General features: G+C 42.8%; 1 long non-coding RNA gene across 1 annotated transcript; it reads left to right on the top strand.

Moving 5' to 3' along the window:
• The first annotated feature begins 45 nt into the window (after positions 1 to 45).
• Positions 46 to 23,042, top strand: LOC120992227. The gene is made up of 4 exons (XR_005776942.1): positions 46 to 935; positions 14,104 to 14,112; positions 14,747 to 14,752; positions 23,032 to 23,042. It is a non-coding gene; the product is annotated as an uncharacterized LOC120992227 (long non-coding RNA).
• The last annotated feature ends 1,463 nt before the right edge of the window (positions 23,043 to 24,505 follow it).

Genomic DNA, 24,505 nt, shown 5'->3' on the forward strand with positions numbered 1-24,505 from the left:
GGAATGCACACAGACGTCATCCGTATTTTTGGCGGATCCGTTTTTTGCGGACCGCAAAATACATACGGTCGTGTGCATGAGGCCTTATAGGGAGGTCCATTCAGAGTCCTCCTCAGTATGATATCTACAGTTTTCAGGTTCTGGAGGACTCCCTCTTCCTCATCTTATGCTCTTATAATTGAATGGAAATTTTAGCTGGCACCAATGAAAATACATTTACCCGTACAGAGGATATATATCTCCCTTTTTAAAAAAAAAAACTTTTTGGGCTGGTGGATAGGAGTGTGGAGAATAAGCCCCTCCCTCTGAAATGCCACTAAAGGGGGCATTTACTTTTAGTAGATATTTTGCATGAGCTTTTCTGATCTCAAACCCTTTGTTGTGATCACCTGTAGGCACTTCATGTAAGTTGAATATTTTTATCTAACTCGATCCTTAAAGGGGACATGCACTTTAATAGATTCAATGTATATTACTGAAACCTGAGGGAAGACTAACCTACGTGTGCATGCCATATACTATGACTATTAGGATAAAGCACCATACATGCCAAGGAAACCACTCTGCCCCCTGATGGCTGCCATTTCTGAGATCAACCCCCAACTTTTGGTCTCAGCCGACCCTTATTTTTGGACTCTGGTCTAAATAGGTACATCTTCTCCTTTCCCTGTGGGCCTCTAGAGATCAGAGCTCAGGGTTCAAGGATAGGACCTTCATTTAGTCATTAGTAATCTGGTATGAATTTGCCAATGGCTTCTTGTTTTTTTGTTACCTATTAGTTTTAAGCTGGTCTGTCTAGGATAAATGTTGCATATTGCATGTCAAAAAATACCATTATCAACATAATAATGCAATGATTTTGGGGTCTTGCACTTGTAGAAGTAATAACAAGGTCTGGGGTAGGACAGAGACACTTGTATGTAACTTCACTTGATGTTAGATTAGGGTTCCTTGAGACCACCAGGATTCTGAGGGCCCACTTTCCAGCATGCCCCCTTGTAACTTAAAAAAAAAAATCACTGCCCACAAATGCCATAGCGTACATAAAGACCTAAAAGTTACCAAAAATTGATTGACCCACCAGTTAAGGCTGTCCACTGTTGAACCATGTTATCCTTGCTGTTTTAGGGCCCATCATGTCAAAATCTGGAACCACCATAGGATCCTCTAGTCCTTTAGTGAGACAGTATAATTTTGACTGCACTGGAAGTACTTCTGTGGCATCCCTGGCACCTTGTGATGGTACCATAGCAATGGGTTGACTCACCAGATCTCATGCCCATGATTTCACAGGAAATATTGTCAAGCCACGCATCATGCCATAAGTTGCTTGCTGGCCTTGAAGATACCTTCACCCAGAGATTGTATTGCTGCAAAACCAGTTTTCTGGGAAGCCAAGTGGCAACCCCTGTAGGAGCTGTAATAGTGGCCATATAGGTTGTCAACCAGCTTTTATGTGATGCTCACATAGGTGCAGGTCTTGTTTCAGTGCAGTTATCCTGGTCTGTCTTTCAAAGACCTGTAAGATGATTACATGACGATGGCAGATCCCCAACCTCTGGATTTTTGCAACAAAGGTTCCCATTCAAGACTGAATCATGGATTTTAACTTCAGTGAATTAGAATTTATTGACATATGCAGTGAAAAAATATACACTAAAAAATTATGGGGACTCTTGAACATCACATCACATCCATATTTTTCCATTGAACATCTCATCCAAGAACTATGGGCATTACTACTGAGTTGATATCCCCCTTGGCGGCTCTACTGTAAAGACTTTCCACTAGATCAGGAGGGGGTCAACCTCATTTTCACCAAGGGGCCAGATCAGAACTATGGTTGCCGTTTTGCGTAGGAGCTCAGAAGGCAAGATGGCGCCCACTCCCTCTGCCAAGCACTGGTTGACTTCCAGTTTACTCAGTAAACTTTACTGCCAGAACTTACCCTATAGAAATCAGCTTCTTTACCCCGGTGGGCCACTATTTAGACTCTTTTGGTCATGAGCCCTCCTTGAAGCTCACTCTCATTTGACATGGCCGCTGTATAACACTTCCCTCACACACTAAGGATAGGACAATCTAGTGAGGATAGGTCATCAGTATATAAGTCTTGGAAAACCCCTTTAAACTATGTAATTTTTTATTTTTTTTGTAAATTAAATGGAAACAATAGAGAATGATGTAAAAGTAGATTTCGTTATGGCTGCTGCGTATCACTTACTCCTACTGTGAATCACTGTGCTTGATGATGTCCTAGTAGAGCTCAGAAATTTCTTGCCCTTTTGGAGCCAAAGCCAGAAGTGGATCCAGTAGGGAGGAGAAGTATAAGTCCTTACTTTATATTTCTGATTCCTTTCTAATCTATTTCTGGCTTTGGCTGCGAAACCTGCAAGAAAATCTGCCACAAAACCACCTCCAAAAATCTGTGTGAATCTGCCCTCAGCAGGCCATGGACGTACAGCTCCAACAGCCCTGGGACCTAACTCCACCGATCCAAAAAGTGTTAAGTTAAAGCCGTTCATATGAACAATAATTGCCATGTTTTTCAACCGATCAGATCTTTTTGTGGGCATGAAAATGCTTGCTCTATGTAACCAAAAGATGGGCTGCTAAGAGTAATGTTAAGAAATGGCTGCACAGACGGTTATCTGCCCATGTAAAACGAGCAAGGATCGACTTACTATATCGTCAGACTGAGTTGGTAAAAAGACCCTTACTTTTCATTACTGGGAAGGGTCCTCAATAAACTGATGTCCCCAAAATGTTGGGTGCATTGACAGTAATTTTATAAAAACTGAATTAAGGAGTTAATATTCCCATTGGTCCGGGGGTTTCTGACTACAAAATGAGATTTAACTGGCTCAAAATGTAACAATAAAAATTCTTCTAAAATACTTACCTTTTCTTATTGCACTCTGGTCCGCCATCATGTTGTTAATGGTGCCATCATGTGATTGTGGCGGTCAATCAATGCACCCTTGGGTGTTGTTACTATGGCCGAAACACTGTGGTGGTCAAAGATTGGCTGTCACATCAACACGCCCAATTCAGATTCAGAAACGGTAGGTAGAACATGGCGGAAAACCTGACCAGAATCGGGCATAATATATATGACGTTTTTTTATATTTGAGGTCCATTAAACCCTATTTAATGTTGGGAGGGGAGGGGGGGGGGCTTCACCAATAATTGAAACTACTATGGCCAGCTATATGTCAGTCTCGAAGAAGCAGGCAAAACTTTGTGCAATCTACAACTAAACACCGGATACGATCTCTCTTCTGTATACGGTTTTATATTTTAAAGTCTGTGCAATTTCTATATAGTTTTACGAATGTCATAAACGCTAATAGTTACCTTTGGGTGACTGTATCCCCACCTCCCTTGTGGTATTTTTGTATCTTTTTGTACATTATAAGCCCTAGACAAATATATCTGCTCTTTAAATGTATCCACAAGGGGACATTTTATAGGTATTTAGAGGGAGAATACAAAGTCGCAGGAGGGCGCCTTTCTACGGTGATCATCATCAGTTGGGTTGACTTCTTGTGAAACGTTCTACTCCCTCTTTTCTATTCTGGATTCTCGTCCTTTGCATCTTGTATTTTCTCTAGTCCTGATGAGGGGGAATGTATTTGCCAAATATATTTTTTAGTCAATCTCAGCCTTTTCCTTCCAAATGTATAGGATATCAAACATTCCAAATACCGTACAAGATGATGCCTTTAATAGATCTGAGATGTCTCTCCAATTCTATACTGTTTCATATGTATTTATTATAATGGGGGGGGGAGGGGATCGATGAAAACAATCTTCTAGCGGGCGCGACTTATGTATCTGACGGCCGCTCCTATGACTGTATAGCATATATAATGTATGGCTTCTGTATACTGCTTGTTTAACAGTTATGATAGCTTTATAAATGGATTTGATAAACTGAGGAAGATGATGACGGCTAACGGCTTCCCTCTTGGGAAGCGATATATGTTAAAAACTAAAATAAAAAAATGAAGGTGTTGTAATGAAATCTTGCCTATTGCTGAATATTTAATAAAATAATTCTGATATAAGATATAAGCGTGTGAGTGTACAATGAATATGGAGGTGACATATAGGAATATGGGAGCCATGTAATACTACAATTTGCCAAACGAAACCTCTTATGTCTATCCTAACCCATGAACGCAGCCGTACATGGTGCAGCACACCCTGACTTTGGTGCCTTAGGGGAAGTAAAACCTCTCTACCGACACCAGTACTACCAATGGCACATGGTAGGTGGGAGGCTGTGCTACAGATTTTGCATTGAAGAGAGAAGATTTAAAGTCTATGAACACCTACTGGACTGCGTCACTTTACTCATATTGGGATGAAAACCATTTTTAAGTTGGTCTTTATTTTAAAAAAAAAATAATTCAAAAGTTTTTATTCTACAGCCTTCTCTTCCAGTGTATCTGCCGACCATTTCTTACTGTTTTAGGGCTAATGCGCAAACAGCGGGTCCGCAATACGCAGCCCCGGCCGTGTGTACCCCACATCACGGACCCATTCACTTGAGTGCTTACTTATTCATGATGCGTCTGGATTCATCTGCGGAATCCGCACGGATGTTGCCCGTGCATTTGTCGACCGCAAATTGCGGTCTCCAATGCACGGAACGGCCGACTAACGGCCATGTGCATGAGCCCTTACAGTAAATTCGTCAGGGAGCTGCTCTGACGGCTCAAAGTGTAGTCTAATTCTCTGAACTCCTGACAGCTCATAAATACTCATTATAGAGCTAAATTCTTTTCAAACTGAGAGCAGCAACCTGAGCAAAAAGAAATAGTCTGCGGATACAATTAAAGGCTGTAGAAACATGACTGTTAAATATTTAATACAAATTTAATAAAGGCCAACTGAAAAAGCCCAAAATGAGTAAAATGCAATGATAAAAAAAAAAAAAAACATTGCCCTCAAAGGTGTTCAAAGCCTTTAAGAGGCAAAGAATATAAGATTTCATCATAATGCATCCCCTTTAGGGTCCATTCACATGTCCGCAACTGTTTTGCGGTTCGTAAATTGCGGATCCGCAAAACACGGACCTCCGCCATGTGCCGTCCGTGTTTTGCGGACCGGACATGGCCGGCATTATGATAGAAATGCCTATTTTTGTCCGTGGCTGCAGACAAGAATAGGACATGCTCTATTTTTTTTTTTTGTGGGGCCATGAAACAGAAGTGTGGATGCGTACAGCAAACGGTGTGCAATCCGCATCTTTTGCGGCCCCATGAAAATGAATGGGTCCGCACCCGTTACGCAATTTTGCAGAACGGGTGCGGACCTGTGAATGTAGCCTTAATGAAATGGAAAATCACATTAGCGCAGTCCAGTCTATGCATTGTAAATTGTACTGTATTCAGCTCATTCTTTCCTCTACAGTTCGTTCTTACACATACAGCTCTTTTCAGGTTGCTGAACTGCAGACAATGTGTTTCATTACTTTAAATAGCAATCATTTCGGTGTATACAACTACGAAACCGATCACATACAGGAGACTGCCTCCCTATTTTGTACAGACTTGTTTAGGTCCTTATGCAGCAGCAGCCCAGGAGGAATGAGTGGAGGATGGGAGTGGAAGTAGCTCTGGCAAGAATGAGTGTACTCACCGATCACAATGGCAGTCCTCACACCCTTACCCTTCTAGGACCGTGAAGTGACTGGTGCATACCCTGGTGTTTGGCCTTCTGCTTGATGGTAGTTGGGGTGCCCTTGATGTTAGGTTTTGGCAGGGTGCAAGAAGTGTAGGTGCAGGTGTAATGGCCAGAGTACAGTAATGTAGTCCGTGACCAGGCCAGATGCAGTAAATAAATAAGTCTTTCTTTACTAAAAATTCATGATAGGAGTAGTAGTACATCCAACAGTATCGAGTCACCATTCCAAGCAAATCACAGTGCATTCTTCCTCAATAGCAATGTATGGATAGCAGAACCATAGGCTGGTAATGAGGTTCTGGGTATAAGTTCTGTAATTCCCAGGCTGAGGGGTACAGAATTAAGATACGGTTGGCCAAACTGTCTTAAAATGTGGAAGTGTGTGCTGGCAATATTCCCTCTCACAGCAGCAAAGTCTCTCTCAGCCTTGAATGAGCACAGTACCTTGTTGACTGACTAACTCCAGTGCACAGCCTTGCTGATTCTGGACCTTCTAATATTGCTTCTCTTTCGCTCTCTCTGGAGACTTTGGATAAACTTGCTTTCTTAGCTGTAGCTGTCTCAAAGATGATGTTTCTCTGGGAATCGGGTCTAGTACTGAGGAGTAAGCACATGTAGGTCCTCTCACTTCCTCACTTAGCACTAAACTTGCTTCAGTTAGGAGGCCACCTGATTCTGGCCACCAACCCTCATGGACATACAATATGTAAGCCATAATGGGTGCGTCCTCGAGTCCTGGCCAGAAAACAACTTTGCATGAACATGAAAGCAATGAATGTTGGCTCCACGGGAACACACTGAGAATTGGGTTATACCATAGCTGTGCCCTACTGCAACTTTGACTTGTGAATCCCATCCACATCAATCACAAGCTTTTGTCACGGCTTGGTGGTACTTTGCCGTGACACTTTAGCCGTGCATGATGGTTGCCAGTGGCAACGTGTTGTTTGTTATGCATGCGTGTGCACTTCCCCTTTAAGGCTATTTCCCTGCCCATTTCTGGTGTGTATGGGGTTAAAGTGTGTGCAAGGTGGAGCTGGGTGTGGCCTCTTGGCTCCTATTATTCTGAGTTGTGAGTCTGAGGTCAGATTGTCTTCAGTGTCTTGAGGAGCTGGTGCTATTCCATCTGCCCAGTCCTCGATGTCATCTGATGTCTTCTGAATAGCTGGTGCTATTCCATCTGCCCAGTCAATGTCATCTGATGTCTTCTGATGTCACCCCTTTGTGTCTGTTGCTGTTACCTTACCTCACTTGTATGTTTGGTGTGGGTTTATGTTTGGGGTTTGTTGTTATGTATGGTTTGGTGTTTCATGTCTGGCCTGTTTGGTGTTTCAGGTCAGCATGGATGCCAGACATATCCTTTGTATGTCCTATACCTCCAGAAGGAGGTCCCTGGAGTTCCCTGGAGGGGGAACTACAAGCAGCGCAGCCTAGTGCCACTATGGTTCATGTCGCATGGTGGTCCAGGTTGTTACTACTATTTTCTGTGTTTGGTGTTCGTGCTGGGTCCTGCCTGGTGTGTGTGTTTGGGCCTATGCGCATTATACAAACCAACAGAAAAAATGGCGTGGTGTTAAACAGGCAGGAAGTGCTCAAACCCATATGCAGTTGTGCATGTGTATACAGGGGAGCAAATCCTGCACTTGTAGCCTGTTGCTAATGGGGACCCTCAGCAAAAATGCATACAGTGGAGGATGCCCGCAGCGGAACACAAGTACCACAATAGACATCTTACACAAGATATCAATTATGTGGATGTGATAACCAATATAACAATATAATAACATTTGCAAAGACAGGTGCACTCTGCGGTCTTACTAAACCCTCATACTGAATTTAAAATTGAGAGATTAGCCAACATATCCTACTGTGGAGGACATGTCTGAGCCCGAGCACCGTGCCAAGGTTTCTCAAATAGCTTGAGTCGGACCTTACGCTCCTGTAATTTGCCCACTGGCTTCTGGTGTTGCCCATACGGCACAGGTAAGCGAGTGTTAGGTCCCAAGCTATTTGAGAAACCTTGGCGCGGTGCTCGGGCTCAGACATGTTCTCCACAGTAGGATATGTTTGCTAATCTCTCAATTTAAAAATCAGTATGAGGGTTTAGTAAGACCGCAGAGTGCACCTGTCTTTGCCTATGCGCATTACCAGGATCCAGTGGTAGCGGCGTGGATGGCTCGTGTTCCTGTTGCTGCTGTGTCAGATAGGTGTCCATGTCGGTCCTGTTGGCAGTGGTGTTTTCTGCCTCTGGACACTTACCTGTCAAGTCGTCCACTGCTGGCTGCTTTCTTCCCCTTTGTTGCTAGGCCTGTTGGAGACTCCCGTTCCTCTGTGTCGTAGAGGAATCGGTTGTCTCCACCTTCTGACGCCATATTGCAGGGACCGTTAGGGTCAGTAGGCCCCAGGTTACAGAGTATGAGACCCCTACCATCGAGGGCGGATCATACAGTCAGGAGGTCAGGGATAGGATTTAGGGATGCTTAGTTGGTTTCCAGCTCCCTTTTCCCTGTTTTCAGGCCTAGCTGCTACCTTATTTTCTCTACTTTGTACAGTGAGGGATTTCCCCCACTCCCCACCGTGACAGCTTTTGACATTCACTTCTGTTAGTATGAAATAAGGTCAGACAACACTATTGATGTCAGGTCCATCTATGGCCAGGATGTCTTTCTACTCCTTACCATATTGCTTGTTATCCTGCAGTAAAATTAGCAGCAAGACCGCTCCACCACCAACTTTTAGGAGGGAGACCCGTAATGAAATAAACCATCATCCAGTTCCGACAATTCCCCCAGATCAGTGGGCAATGTGTGGGTGTTTGGCAATGTTGGGAGTTGTAGTTTGGAAAGAGCAAATGGTCCCACCCTGTTATTGCCTTATTACCGACTGAGACGTCTAACAAAAGGTTACTGTCCAAAGTGAACAACCCCTTTCAGAGATATTAACCACTTCACATCCGGGCCATTTGCCCCCCTTCCTGACCAGGCCTAATTTTGCAAATCTGTTTTCTCGTGACACATTTTACTTCATGATAGTCATAAATTAGAGTCAATATATTTCACCTTTATTTATGAAAAAATCCCAAATTTACCAACAATTTTGAAAAATTCGCAATTTTCAAAATTTCTATTTCTCTGCTTTTAAACCAGAAAGTGATACCTCATAAAATATTTATTACTTAACATTCCCCATATGTCTACTTTATGTTGGCATCATTCTGGAAATGTCATTTTATTTTTTTAGGACGTTAGAAGGCTTAGAATTTTAGAAGCAATTCTTGAAATTTTTATGAAAATTGCCAAAACCCACTTTTTAAGGACCAGTTCAGGTCTGAAGTCTTTGTTGGGCTTACATAGTGGATACCCCCATAAATGACCCCATTGTAGAAACTACACCCCTCAAGTTACTTAAAACAGATTTTACAAACTTTGTTAATCCTTTAGGCGTTCCACAAGAATTAAATGAAAATGGAGATCAAATTTAAAAATTTCACTTTTTTGGCAGATTTTCCATTTTAATCCATTTTTTTCTTTAACACATCGAGGGTTAACAGCCAAACAAAACTCAATATTCATTACCCTGATTCTGCGGTTTACAGAAACACCCCACATGTGGTCGTAAACTGATGTAAGGGCGCATGGCAGGGAGCAGAAGAAAAGGAGCGCCGCATGATTTTTGGAAGGCAGATTTTGCTGAACTGGTTTTTAGATGCCATGTCCCATTTGAAGCCCATCTGATGCACCCTTACAGTAGAAACTCCCAAAAAGTGACCCCATTTAGGAAACTAGGGGATAAGGTGCCAGTTTTATTGGTCCTATTTTTTGATCATTCATTATAACACTTTATGGGGCAAGGTGACCAAAAAATTGGCGGTTTTAGCACAGTTTTTATTTATTTATTTTTACAGCGTTTACCTGAGGGGTTAGGTCATGTGACATTTTTGTAGAGCAGATCGTTGCGGACTTGGCGATACCTAATATGTATACTTTTTCTTATTTATTTAAGTTTTACACAATAATAGCATTTTTGAAACAAAAAATTATGTTTTAATGTGTCCATGTTCTGAGAGCTATAGTTTTTTTTATTTTTTGAGTGATTTTCTTATTTAAGGGCTAATTTTTTTTGCAGGATGAGGTGATTGTTTTATTGGTACCATTTTGTGGGACATACGCCTTTTTGATCACTTGGTGTTGCACTTTTTGTGATGTAAGGTGACAAAAATGGCTTTTGTTTACACTGTTTTTATTTTTTATGGTGTTTACCAGACTGGGTGGATCGTGTGATATATTTATAGAGCCGACCGTCACGGACACGGCAATACCAAATATGTCTATTTTATTTTTTATATATATATTTTTTTTATGTGAAACCTTTTTTTTATTTTTTTTATTTTAACACTATTTTTTTATTTTACACTTTTCATCCCCCATAAGGTCATAGAAGACCTCTGGAGGATATTTTTTTTTCACCATTGATTTCTCCTGTAACTGGGGCTGACATAGTAGCCCCAGTTACAGATGAAATACACCCCCCAGAGAGGCTGTACAGCGGTATACTGCGCTGTACAGCCTCAGTGCAGGGCTGATCGAGGTCTGTGAAAGAGTGCATAGCGCTTCCTGCTCTGTATACACAGCTATACAGCGATCTAGAAGGCAGGGGAACTGTCCCTGCCTTCTCTAAGGGTTGCCCTGCTGTCACTGACAGCGGGCAACTTGATCTGCAGCTGCACGATTAGCGTGCAGCTGCGATCTCTGAATGGACGTTCCAGAACGTCCATTCATAGATTAACCGACCGCCCAAGGACGTTTATATCCTATGGGCGGTCGGGAAGTGGTTAAAAATTAGTCCTTAAAGGGGTTGTCCCATCTCGGATATTGGGGACATATTGCTAGGATATGTCCCCAATGTCTGATAGGTGTGGGTCCCACCTCTGGGACCCGCACCTATACTTAGAACGTATACGCGGTCGCCCTCCATTCATTCCTATAGGTGCACCAAAACTAAACGAGCGCTGGATTGGCTACTTCCGTCAGCCCCATAGAGGTGAATGAAGCAGTGGCTGCGCTTGTGTGGTGCGCTTCCCATTCATTTCAGTGGGACTTCCGAAAATAGCAGAGTGCGCCGCTCACTCAGAGGTGGGGCACACACCTATCAGACATTGGGGCCATTACCTAGCAATATGCGCCAAATGTACGCGTTGGGAATACCCCTTTAAATCCTACACCTTTATTATTTTATCTCGTTTCCAAGTGATGAATGCTATGACAGAGACCCTGACCCACCTTGTCTGCCCTTTCACTGTTTAAACCTGGCCTGTGTATTAATCAATAGCAGGTCCAAAGTCTTCTTGTCTGCTATGTGGAAATACAGAAAGTGTGACTAATGGATTTCTGATATCAGGGAGCATTGGACGACTTCCATATCATCCTATCATAAAGAAGCTTCTAACCAGTGATGTTCACAAAGTGAATCGACTTGAAGAATAAGGATTGATAAATGTGATGTTCCCATTTGAGATCTTCTATCTTAGATTCCTCTTCCAATAATGGAAAGTAATGATGGGATTAAAGCAGATATGGGTAAATGTCACAACTGAGGGCGTTTGCTCTTTTATCAATTACTTCTGTGTGGCACTCCCATAACACTGGCCTTATTTGTGCAAAGTTGCAAAAGTCGCATGCCTTAAGAAGTCTCTATATTATTCTGGCCTTATTGAAGAATTGAAGTAGTAAAAATGGCCAAGGTTTCTCTTGTTGGGAATTGGTGAGACATCTACCCAAGCGTTCCTGGGTAAAGTTTCCATATCCTTATTGCAGTTTGCCAGTGGCCAGCTCTTTATGAGTAAAGAACCTCTACAAACTCTTCATCACTCATACCAGTACCTGAAACCAGGAGCTCACAATCAAATTTCCCAATTCTTAATCCTACATGATGTCATAGGAAGCCAGATGGCCTATCCTTATTTTGCTGGAGTGATAGAGTGCACTGAGAAAACTGGGCCACCATACTGACCTTCTAAGTAGTAGTTCATTTAAGCCCTTATAACTAGTGTGCGATGCAGTCTTGGGTGTGGGCACAGTTCCCTCTACCCAGGCTATCCAAAGCAGAATACAAATATTGCTTTTCACACCAAATAATTAGCCATGATCAGCTAGGGTGTTTCATGGGTCCTGATAATTAAAATTTTAATGTGTCAGACGTTGTAGGCCAACACGACCAGCCATGGTGCTCCATCTACCTGGCTGGGATGCTGGCATGCTATTGCTAAAGTAAAACCACAGCTCCTTAGGCTTACAATATGGGAAACTCCAACTTCAAGCTTGAGATATGGTCATGGCATCTGATCTCATTGTTTAAATACCTTTAAAAAAGAGAGTTATAGAGGTTCTTCGTCCATTTCACTTAATTAGTAGTTCGTAAAAACCTGAGGAGGGAAGCTCTTCTACATAGTACTTACTCTCCCTGACTCCCCCGATGCTGCCGTCTCCGCTGGGATCGTGCATGCTGCAGACTCTTCTGTCTGGGTCCCGCAGCACGCATCGGGGGAATTAAGGAGGTTAAGTACTATGTAAAAGAGCTTACCTCCACAGGTTATCACAAACTACTAATTAAGTTAAATGGCCATAGAACCCCTTTAACATCAGTATCCTTGGTGGTCTGTGGCATAAAAGGATTTGTCAGTATTCCGGATGGTCTAGGGAAGGGAAGGGATTAATTTCAGCATACTTGCTGATCAAGGGCATTGAAAGGGTTACTCTTTCAAAACTGGTGTCCAGCGAGTATTCACCTTTCCAGGCTCCAGTGTTGCCTTTGCTATAACACGAGGCTGAACACCAATTTATTTAATGAATCAAAAATAGGAAACGCTCCCTCATCTGACAGAGGTGCACGTTACAGTTGACTAGAAGCCATTTTTCATCCACTAGAAGCGATCTGAACTCCCCCAGAGAACCCCTTTAACATCAGTATCCTTGGTGGTCTGTGGCATAAAAGGATTTGTCAGTATTTCGGATGGTCTAGGGCAGGGAAGGCATTCATTTCAGTATACTTGGTGATCAAGGGCATTAAAAGGGTTAATCTTTCAAAACTGGTGTTCAGCGAGTACTCTCCTTTCCAGGCTCCAGTGTTGCCTTTGCTATAACACGAGACTGAACACCAATTAAACCGTTTGGTTCCTCTGTTCTTGACAGTGCTCGTATTCAGGGGTGAACGAGTGCTCGTTAATCTGACAGCTACAGAGGAAACTGCCAATTAATTCTATCTTGGTAAATATCAGGCCACACTGAGAGGAGGTAATGGCACAATCTATCTCACGGCAGATCTGTCTCTGTGGCAGGCGCAGCTATATGAAGTGCCTTTTGCGCTGTGGCATTAGAAGAATTCTGATATCTCTGACTTTTAGTCTAACCAGACTGTCTATTACTCTATAATTCCTTTAGCGCCGTTCTATGGAAACAGTAGGTTTAACCTGTTGGGGACACAGGGCGTATCTGTGTGCCCTGATGTCCTGGTACTGAAATCAATCAGCAGGCACCCTGGGTCAATGCCCCGCAAATCGGCGATCGCTGCAAACCGCAGGTCAATTCAGACCTGCAGTTTGCAGCGCTTTCGGAAGTTTCTGATCCCCGTGGTCAGTGACCGCGGGGATCAGAAACTTCAAAATGCCTTATTTTAATGTTTAACCCCCCCCCCCACCACAGCCCTCTTTGTTATGTGCAGCGAGTGCGGGCGGTAGGGCGCCCACGCGATCATCCGCCCACCCTCGCTCTCATTTTCAGGATGGCCGAGGGGTTAGCAAGCAGAGTGTCAGCACATTGCTTACACTCTGCTTGAAACGGCTGACATCATCACACAGATGTCAGCTGTTTAACCCCTTCCATGCAGCGGTCCGTAGGGACAACTGTATGGAAGAGGTTAACAGGGAGGGAGCTCCCTCTCCCATCGGGGGCTGCTGTGACTTTTCAGCCCCCGATTCTTGACGGGATCACAGAGGAAGGTGATGGTTGCCATTGCAACCAGACACCTTCACAGGATTCCTGCTGTCCATGGTGCTGATCAGACTTCTGCTAAAGGCAGAAGTCTGATCAGACTTTGTAAAGTGAAAATAGAGTACACTATATAGTGTACTGTATTGAATTATACAGACATCAGACCCACTGGATATTTAAGAACCAAGTGGTTCTGGGTCAAATATTTTTTTAAAAAAGTGAAAAAAAAGTAAAAATAAAAAAACACATTTATCACTGATTAAAAATGTAAAAAAATAAAATTCCCTACACATGTTTGATATCACCGCGTCCGTAACGACCTGATCTAAAAAACAGTCATGTTAATTTCCCCGCACGGTGAATGCCATAAAAAATAAAAACTATGATGAAATATAAATTTTGCCCACCTTACTTCCCCAAAAGGTAATAAAAGTGATCAGAAAAGTCGTATGTACGCCAAAATGGTACCAATCAAACCCTCACCTCATCCTGCAAAAAATGAGCCCCTACATGAGACAATGGCCCAAAAAAAAAAAAAAACTATGGCTCTCAAACTAAAACATGATTTTTTTGTTTCAAAAATGCTTTTTTATGTTAAACATAAAAAAAAAAAAAAGTTGACATATTAGGTATCACCGCATTCGTGGTTTCTATTATGGGTGGTTTCTATCATGTAAGCCTCACAAAGTGACTACAGACCTGAACTGGTTTTTAACCACTACAGGACCGCCGTACGCAGGATTGCGCGTTCACAGGAACCGGAGGTAAACTAGCTGATCTACAGCCTGCCAGTGGCGATCATTTAGGATGGTTTTTTTAACCCCTAAAAGGTATATTAGACGCTGTTTTGATAACAGCGTCTAATATACCTGGTCCTCTGGTGGTCCCTTTTGCTTGGATCGACCACCAGAGGACACAGGCAGCCCTGTAATAAGTAGCACCAAACACCACTACACTACACCCCCCCTTGTCACTTATTAACCCCTTATAAACCCCTGATCACCCCATATTAGACTCCCTGATCACCCCCCTGTCATTGATCACCCCCCTGTAAGGCTCCATTCAGACGTCTGTATATGTTTTGCGGATCCGATCCGTGGATCCGCAAAACACATACGGACCTCTGAATGGAGCCTTACAGGGGGGTGATCACCCCATATAGACTCCCTGATCACCCCCCTGTCATTGATCACCCCCCTGTAAGGCTCCATTCAGAGGTCCGTATGTGTTTTGCGGATCCACGGATCCATGGATCGGATCCGCAAAACACATACGGACATCTGAATGGAGCCTTACAGGGGGGTGATCAATGACAGGGGGGTGATCACCCCATATAGACTCCCTGATCACCCCCCTGTCATTGATCACCCCCCTGTAAGGCTCCATTCAGACGTCCGTATGTGTTTTGCGGATCCGATCCGTGGATCCGCAAAACACATACGGACCTCTGAATGGAGCCTTACTGTGGGGTAATCAATGACAGGGTGGTGATCACCCCATATAGACTCCCTGATCACCCCCCTGTAAGGCTCCATTCAGACATTTTTTTGGCACAAGTTAGCGGAAATTTATATTTTTTTAATTTTTCTTACAAAGTCTCATATTCCACTAACTTGTGACAAAAAATAAAATCTCACATGAACTCACCATACCCCTCACGGAATCCAAATGCGTAAAATTTTTTAGACATTTATATTCCAGACTTCTTCTCACGCTTTAGGGCCCCTAAAATGCCAGGGCAGTATAAATACCCCACATGTGACCCCATTTTGGAAAGAAGACACCTCAAGGTATTTTGTGAGGGGCATGGCGAGTTCATGTAAAATTTTATTTTTTGTCACAAGTTAGCGGAAAGGGAGACTTTGTGAGAAAAAACTAAATAAAATCAATTTCCGCTAACTTGTGCCAAAAAAAAAATAATTCTATGAACTCGCCATGCCCCTCACGGAATACCTTGGGGTGTCTTCTTTCCAAAATGGGGTCACATGTGGGGTATTTATACTGCCCTGGCATTTTAGGGGCCCTAAAGCGTGAGAAGAAGTCTGGAATCCAAATGCCCTCCTAAAAGATACTCGTTGGACTTTCGGCCCCTTTATGAACCTAGGCTACAAAAGAGTGTCACACATGTGGTATCGCTGTACTCAGGAGAAGTTGGGCAATGTGTTTTGGGGTGTCTTTTTGCATATACCCATGCTGGGTGAGAGAAATATATCTATATAATGACAACTTTGTATAAAAAAAATGGGAAAAGTTGACTTTTACAGAGATATTTCTCTCACCCAGCATGGGTATATGTAAAAAGACACCCCAAAACACATTGCCCTACTTCTCCTGAGTACGGCGATACCACATGTGTGACACTTTTTTGCAGCTTAGGTGGGCAAAGGGGCCCAAATTCCAATGAGTACTTTTAGGATTTTACAGGGCATTTTTTTACACATTTGGATTCCAGACTTCTTCTGACGCATTAGGGCCCCTAAAATGCCAGGGCAGTATAACTACCCCAAAAGTGACCCCATTTTGGAAAGAAGATACCCCAAGGTATTTCGTGATGGGCATAGTGAGTTCATGGAAGTTTTTATTTTTTGTCACAAGTTAGTGGAATATGAGACTTTGTAAGGAAAATAAAAAATAAAAAAAAAATCATAATTTTCCGCTAACTTGTGACAAAAAATAAAAAGTTCTATGAACTCACTATGCCCATCAGCGAATACCTTAGGGTGTCTACTTTCCGAAATGGGGTCATTTGTGGGGTGTTTGTACTGTCTGGCCATTGTAGAACCTCAGGAAACATGACAGGTGCTCAGAAAGTCAGAGTTGCTTCAAAATGCGGAAATTCACATTTTTGTACCATAGTTTGTAAACGCTATAACTTTTACCCAAACCATTTTTTTTTTACCCAAACATTTTTTTTTATCAAAGACATGTAGAACAATAAATTTTGAGAAAAAGTTATATAGAAATGTCTTTTTTTTGGAAAAATTTTACAACTGAAAGTGAAAAATTTCGTTAAATTTCGATTAATAACAAAAAAAAGTTAAAATGTCAGCAGCAATGAAATACCACCAAATGAAAGCTCTATTAGTGAGAAGAAAAGGAGGTAAAATTCATTTGGGTGGTAAGTTGTATGACCGAGCAATAAACCGTGAAAGTAGTGTAGTGCAGAAGTGTAAAAAGTGGTCTGGTCATTAAAGGGACACTGACAGGCCCAAAAAGCATATTTAGGTATATATATGACAGTACAGGTCTTATAAAGTGTATTAGAATCATCTAAGTATCCCCCCTGTCCACCTTATAAATACAGTAAAATGAAGTTTTATAACCTGCTTCAATCGTGTTCAATCTGCCCAAGGGGCGGCGTTTCATCTCAACTTGCGCCCAGCCAGCCTCGCCCCAACTGCCGTTTGAAGCGCCGCCCAGCTCATCAATATTCACTTCGCTGGGCGGCTACTCTGAAGCGCTGCTCTGAACTGTGCCCGGCGCATGCGCATAAAGCAGAGGCTGCACTGGCCTCTGAGAATCAGACTGTGCGCAGGCGCGATGCGATCCCGGCCAGTGAGGGTGCCGGGCGCATGCGCAGAAGATGGCCGGGGACACTAGTAGCCGCCCAGCGAAGTGAATATTGATGAGCTGGGCGGCGCTTCAAACGGCAGTTGGGGCGAGGCTGGCTGGGCGCAAGTTGAGATGAAACGCCGCCCCTTGGGCAGATTGAACACGATTCATGCAGGTTATAAAACTTCATTTTACTGTAGTTATAAGGTGGACAGGGGGGATACTTAGATGATTCTAATACACTTTATAAGACCTGTACTGTCATATATATACCTAAATATGCTTTTTGGGCCTGTCAGTGTCCCTTTAAGGGTGTTTAAGCTAGGGGGGCTGAGGTGGTTAAAAAGTGGGTTTTTGAAAATTTCAAGATTTGCTTCTAAACTTTTAATCCTTGTAACGCCCCTAAAAAATAAAATAGCATTCCCAAAATGATCCAAACATGAAGTAGACATATGGGGAATGTAAATTAATAACTATTTTTGGAGGTATTACTATGTATTATAGAAGTAGAGAAATTGAAACTTGGAAATTTGCAAATTTTTCCTAATTTTTGGTCAATTTGTTATTTTTTTTTATAAATAAAAAAGAATTTTTTTGACTCCATTTTACCAGTGTCATGAAGTACAATATGTGACAAAAAAACTATCTCAGAATGGCCTGGATAAGTAAAAGCGTTTTAAAGTTATTCACACATAAAGTGACACTGGCCAGATTTGCAAAATGGCCTGGTCCTTAAGGTGAAAATGAGCCCGATCCCTAAGGGGTTAAAGAGCACACCAAATGCTTGAAATAACTTCTTTATTAACTTCACCTTTTCTTCATATAACACTGCCGCCTCCACAGCAGATAGTCTATGTACAAAACACGTATTGCATAAAGATTCATAAAATGGCGGTATGCATAAGATGGTGGTTCAACTGTTCAATCTTGTCATTTAACATAAAATGGTGGATATATTTCTCTCTTGAGTATCTGTACTCTCACTTTAACTTATTTAAGCACTTTTTTATCTATCTGAGAGGTATATCTGAGGTCTAACTAATAGTTCTACTTACTGAATTTGGTCGCAATTTGCAGTATGCAGTTAGCAATATCTATTTGCAGATTGGTTGAGTATGATCTGGTATGGTTGTATGCAATTTGGATTGCAGTATGGAGTTTGAATTTGTGAACTTTGTAGTTTGCAATTGGTGGAACTTTAAGTAAACACATATAACTGGTTCAGTATACAGCTCTAATCACTATATTAACAGTAGGAACATTATATAACTGTTTTAAATACCTATTTTGGCCTCTCTGCTTCCACAAAACACAGCTCTTAGTGGAGTGAATGTCTGTTCAGCTTCTCTCCTCTGGTGTAATGATTCCAGCAGCTCCTGCTAGGGGGATTTCCCACACAGGCTGTGTGTGAGGCTGGCTGTGATTGGTCAAAACTACTGCTGTGTGTGAGGCTGGCTGTGATTGGTCAAGACTCCTGACCAGCAACAACAGTTTAACTGCTGTTTAAATGCAGAATCTTAAAGGTATATTATCTTTTCTGCTTCTGTGAACACAACATAAATAATAGTTATATGACATCCAAACATGAAGTCACTGTAACTAACTCTGCTTTTGTCTTTAACATATAAACATAGGAACTGTATCAAGGTTATTGGCAGGTCTAGCTGTATAAACATATAAGCTATATTAGCAACCTAGAACAGGTCTTAGCTGGCCAGCTACAGGCTCCATGAGACTGCACTTACCTAGTGATGACCTGAGTAATCTTATGTCATTGGGCCGTTGTCCCTTGCAGATGCTAGGTGCCCATATACATTAGGTGTCGGGGCATTACTCTGTAGGTTATAGAATCGTCTGCAATATTTGCTGTATGGATCCACCCAGGTGCACTTACCATAGAGGCAGACCAGGCTGCTGCTATGGGCTCCTTGGAGAAAGAAAGTCCACTTCTGGTTAGAACCATCCCATTGAGAGTGAGAACCTGTGCAAAGGTTGAGGATTGGCCGACCTATAGGTCATGGAGAGGGACACAAATACCAGACCCTTCCGTCCATTGCAGAACCATCAGGCAACCAAACGAGGGGCCAATTTTTCTTTTTGGTCTAGACCCCATCACTGGTCGATCAGCAGCTATTTTATATGTATGGCCAGCTTTAACTCCCTCCTGTCCAATGTTGTATATTTCTGTCATGGCTGGAAAGTGGTTAGCGTAAAATGTCGTACACTTACAGCTGACACCCTGCTGCATTGGCCTAGATCAGAGGTAAAGTAGCTCTTATCGCGGTCTTCTAATCCTTTAGGTGCTGTGTTGATTAGTAACAGCAGCATCTAAGTGTTTCACAGGGAGGGGATCTATTGAAGCCTATTAGGCCCCTTCCAAAGTCAGTAACTACTAGGCTGTGTTCGTGCGGAAGTGACAGTTATAATTCTCTGCAGTATGGAAGTATTGCAGTATTTTATAGAAGCAATCGGGAGATATTACCCTAGGGGAATAACAAAAAAAAATAATTTAAAAAGTTAAAGCGCCTCCGTCACCCAGATCAACCCTACCCTACCAGACATATAGCCTGATAGGGCTAATGACGGTGATTGAAACAATACCTGTTTTATGTAGGTCAGTGGTGCCGCTGCAGAGAAAAATGAACTTTTACAATTATGTAAATTAACTATCTGAGCACCAGGAGGTGGGCCTATGTGGTTCGAGTTCCGCTCCAGCGACACCCCTGGTGCTCCATAATGACGCCCCTCTGCTTTTCATCACGCCCCCATGCCTTTGGATTGATAGTTTTAGACCTCACTTGCGTCCAGAAAGGCGTGTGTGCACAACATCTTTGCTCGTCGGGATAAAGCCGAAGATGTTGTGCGAATGCGCCATTCTGGACATGATTACAGTCTAGCGCTGTTAATATAAAGGTAGGTGACGCCATTATGGAGCAACAGGGGAATCATTTTTCTCTGCAACAATTTAACTGACAGAAATAAGACATTTATCGTTTGATCAGCGTCATCAGCCCTACCAGGCCATATGCCTGGTAGGGTAGGGTAGGGTTGATACGGGTGATAGAGCCGCTTTAAGAAATAAAAAATTAAATAAATAAAAAAATCTTTCTTCCATCTCATCAATGCACGGCACTGACCATAGGGCCGCTGCATGCGGACCGATTCATTTGAATGGGGTCTACGATCCGCGTCCGACGGCCCGCACTACAGAAAAGTTGTGCATGCACTACTTTTTTGCGGTGCGCAGGCATGGACAGAAACCCCACGGAAGCACTCTGTGGTGCTTCCGTGGGGTTCCGTGCCTCCCTACTGCACCCAGTGAATAGAAACCAAACTATAAAACTGGTGAATGTACGTGTATGGGTGTACGTGATCTGCAAAGATCGATTAATACCCAAATCAGTTGTGAGTGCTTTCCAAATGGGCGAGTGGGCCCAGAGAATGCCACGAAAACATACCCCAGACCATAACACTGCCCAGGGCCGCATGTGCCATGAGGTGAGATGAGTATCTTGCCTCAGGCGACAGCCAACCTGCCTCTGACAGGATGACAATTCACGGCAGGATGTGGAAGTCTATGGTTAACTCTCATAGGCCTCGGGCTACTAAGCCTAGTCATCATGCCACCTGAGACCCGACGCAGGACGTCAAGATGATGTCATCTCAACCACCTACGCTGGGACACAGGCAACCCAGGCAACAGGTGGGAAGAGGCTGGTGGAGGGAAGGAATGGAAAAATACAGAGGGAATGAGCGTGCTAAATACTGGGGGCATTGCAAAGGGGGGAATTATAAACATTGGGAGCACTACAGAGGGGGTGACCAAGCTAAATACTGGGGGAACTACAGAGGAGGTCCATGCTAAACTCTGGGGACACTCGGGGGAGGGGGGGGGGGCGGTTGCAATGTATATACTTGGGGAACTACAGAGGGGGTGACCAATCTAAATACTGGGGGAACTACAGAGGGGGTCCATGCTAAACTCTGGGGACACTCGGGGGGGGGGGGGGGGCGGCAATGTATATACTGGGGGAACTACAGAGGGGGTCCATGCTAAACTCTGGGGAGACTCGGGGGGGGGGGGGCAATGTATATACTGGGGGAACTACAGAGAGGGCACTGAGGGCACTACAAAGGTGGCTATGCTAAATAGTGGGGACCTTACAAAGGGGGGCCATGCTAAGTACTGGGGGCACTACTGAGGAGGGCCATGCTAAATACTGGGGGAACTACAGAGGGGGGATGCAAAATACTCAGGACACTACAGAGGAGGGGGTATGCTAAATACTGGGGGGCAATACAGAGGGGGGCCATTATAAATACTGGGAGCACTACAGAGAGGAGCCATTATAAATACTGGGGGCAGTACAGATAAGGGCCATGCTAAATATTCTGGGCACTACGGAAGGGGTCATTATAAATACTAGGGGAACTACAGTGGGGGGATTATATATTCTGTGGACACTAGGGGGTTGAAACTGGGGGCACTACTGAGGAGGGCCATGCTAAGTTCTGGGGGCACTACAGAGGGGGCCATGCTAAATACTGGGGGAACTACAGAGGGGGGATGCAAAATACTCAGGACACTACAGAGGATGGGAGAGATCTCTGTACTGACCCCTGATATATTTATACATAGTAATTAGATCTCCCCTCAGTCGTCTTTTTTCTAACGTGAATAACCCTAATTTTGATAATCTTTCAGGGTACTGTAGTTGCCCCATTCCAGTTATTACTTTAGTTGCCCTCCTCTGGACCCTCTCCAGCTCTGCTATGTCTGCCTTGTTCACTGGAGCCCAGAACTGTACACAGTACTCCATGTGTGGTCTGACTAATGATTTGTAAAGTAGTAGGAATATGTTCTCATCAGTATCATGAAAGAAATGACTGGGACATAACCATACCAGGGTACTCTTTATACAGAAGAGACAGAGAAGGCAAGAAAGTAGGAGGAGTGGCCCTGTATGTGAAAGATAGCATTAAATCTAACCTAATACAAGTTGGTGAGGCCAACATAGAGTCAGTTTGGGTTACGTTGCAGTTTGCTAACCATGCAGTAACTCGTGTAGGTGTGATATATAGACCACCTGGTCAAGTTAAAGAACTAGATGATCTACTAGTTGAAGAAATAGCTAAAATGACAATGAAAGGAGAAGTTATCATTATGGGAGATTTCAATCTTCCAGATATAAACTGGAAAACCAAAATAGCAAGTTCTACCAGGAGTACAGATATTCTAAATTCCCTACTGGGGTTATCTCTACAACAAGTGGTTGAGGAGCCAACCCGGAGGGAGGCCATTTTGGATTTGGTATTCACAAATGGGGATTCGGTATATGATGTCATTGTAGGCGAAACCTTGGGATCTAGTGATCACCAGTCAGTGTGGTTTAATATAAGAACTGTGAAAGAGTCCCACCACACAAAAACAAAAGTTTTAGATTTTAGAAAAACAGACTTTTCAAAAATGAAATTAGTCATAAATGAGTCCTTATCAGACTGGAACGGATTACATGGAGTCCAGGAGAAATGGGACTACTTAAAAGGTGCATTATTGAAGGCAACAGAAAATTGCATTAGACTTGTCAGTAAAAGCAAAAAAAGGAAGAGACCACTGTGGTACTCAGCAGAAGTGGCCCAAATCATTAAAAATAAAAAGCTAGCATTTTGTAATTATAAAAAAAAAACAGAGCAATGAAGATAAGGAAATCTACAAGATTAGGCAGAGAGAGGCCAAGCAAGTTATAAGAACTTCTAAAGCGCAGGCAGAAGAAAAACTAGCCCAGTCTATGAAAAAAGGGGATAAGACATTCTTCAGATATATAAATGAAAAAAGGAAATTAAAACAAGGAATAACTAAATTAAAAACAAAGGACGGAAGGTATGTAGAAGAGAATAAAGGGCTAGCCGACTGCCTTAATGAATACTTCTGTTCAGTTTTTACAAAAGAAAAAGGAGAAAGACCTCCACTAGAAAGGATGACTAATAAATCATTTGATGCATGTATCTTTACAGAGGAAGATGTTCTAAGTTTGCTGTCTAAGGTGAAGACAAATAAGTCACAGGGGCCTGATGAGATACACCCAAAATTATTAAAAGAGCTTAGTGGTGAGCTGGCAAAACCGCTAACAGATTTATTTAACCAATCATTAGTAACAGGAGTCGTCCCAGAAGATTGGAAATTGGCAAATGTCGGCCCATTCACAAGAAAGGTAGTAGGGAGGAATCGAGCAACTATAGACCAGTGAGTCTGACATCAATAGTAGGCAAATCAATGGAAACCCTATTAAAGGATAGGATTGTGGAACATCTAAAATCCCATGGATTGCAAGATGCAAAACAACATGGGTTTACTTCAGGGAGATCAAGTCAAACAAATCTTATAGATTTTTTTGACTGGGTGACTAAAATAATAGACGGTGGAGGTGCAGTAGACATCGCTTATCTAGATTTTAGTAAGGCTTTTGACACTGTCCCACATAGAAGACTTATCAATAAACTGCAGTCATTGAGCATGGACTCCCATATTGTTGAGTGGATTAGGCAGTGGCTGAGTGACAGACAGCAGAGGGTCGTAGTCAATGGAGAACATTCAAAACAAGGTCATGTTACCAGTGGGGTTCCACAGGGATCTGTACTGGGACCAATTTTGTTTAATATCTTCATAAGTGATATTGCAAAAGGCTTCGATGGTAAGGTTTGTCTTTTTGCTGATGACACAAAGATATGTAACAGGATTGATGTTCCTGGAGGGAAACGCCAAATGGAAAAGGATTTAGGAAAACTAGAAGAATGGTCAGAACTCTGGCAACTGAAATTTAATGTGGATAAGTGCAAGATAATGCACCTGGGGCGTAAAAACCCAAGGGCAGAATATAGAATATTTGACACAGTCCTGACCTCAGTATCTGAGGAAAGGGATTTAGGAGTAATTACTTCAGAAGACTTAAAGGTGGGAAGACAATGTAATAGAGCAGCACGAAATGCCAGCAGAATGCTTGGATGTATAGGGAGAGGTATAAGCAGTAGAAAGAGTGAAGTGCTTATGCCGCTGTACAGAACACTGGTGAGACCTCACTTGGAGTATTGTGCGCAGTACTGGAGGCCATATCTCCAGAAGGATATAGATACTCTAGAGAGAGTTCAGAGAAGAGCTACTAAACTAGTACATGGATTGCAGGATAAAACTTACCAGGAAAGGTTAAAGGACCTTAACATGTATAGCTTGGAAGAAAGAAGAGACAGAGGGGATATGATAGAAACTTTTAAATAC

Source organism: Bufo bufo, chromosome 2, assembly GCF_905171765.1.
Source record: "Bufo bufo chromosome 2, aBufBuf1.1, whole genome shotgun sequence".
Taxonomy (NCBI): domain Eukaryota; kingdom Metazoa; phylum Chordata; class Amphibia; order Anura; family Bufonidae; genus Bufo; species Bufo bufo.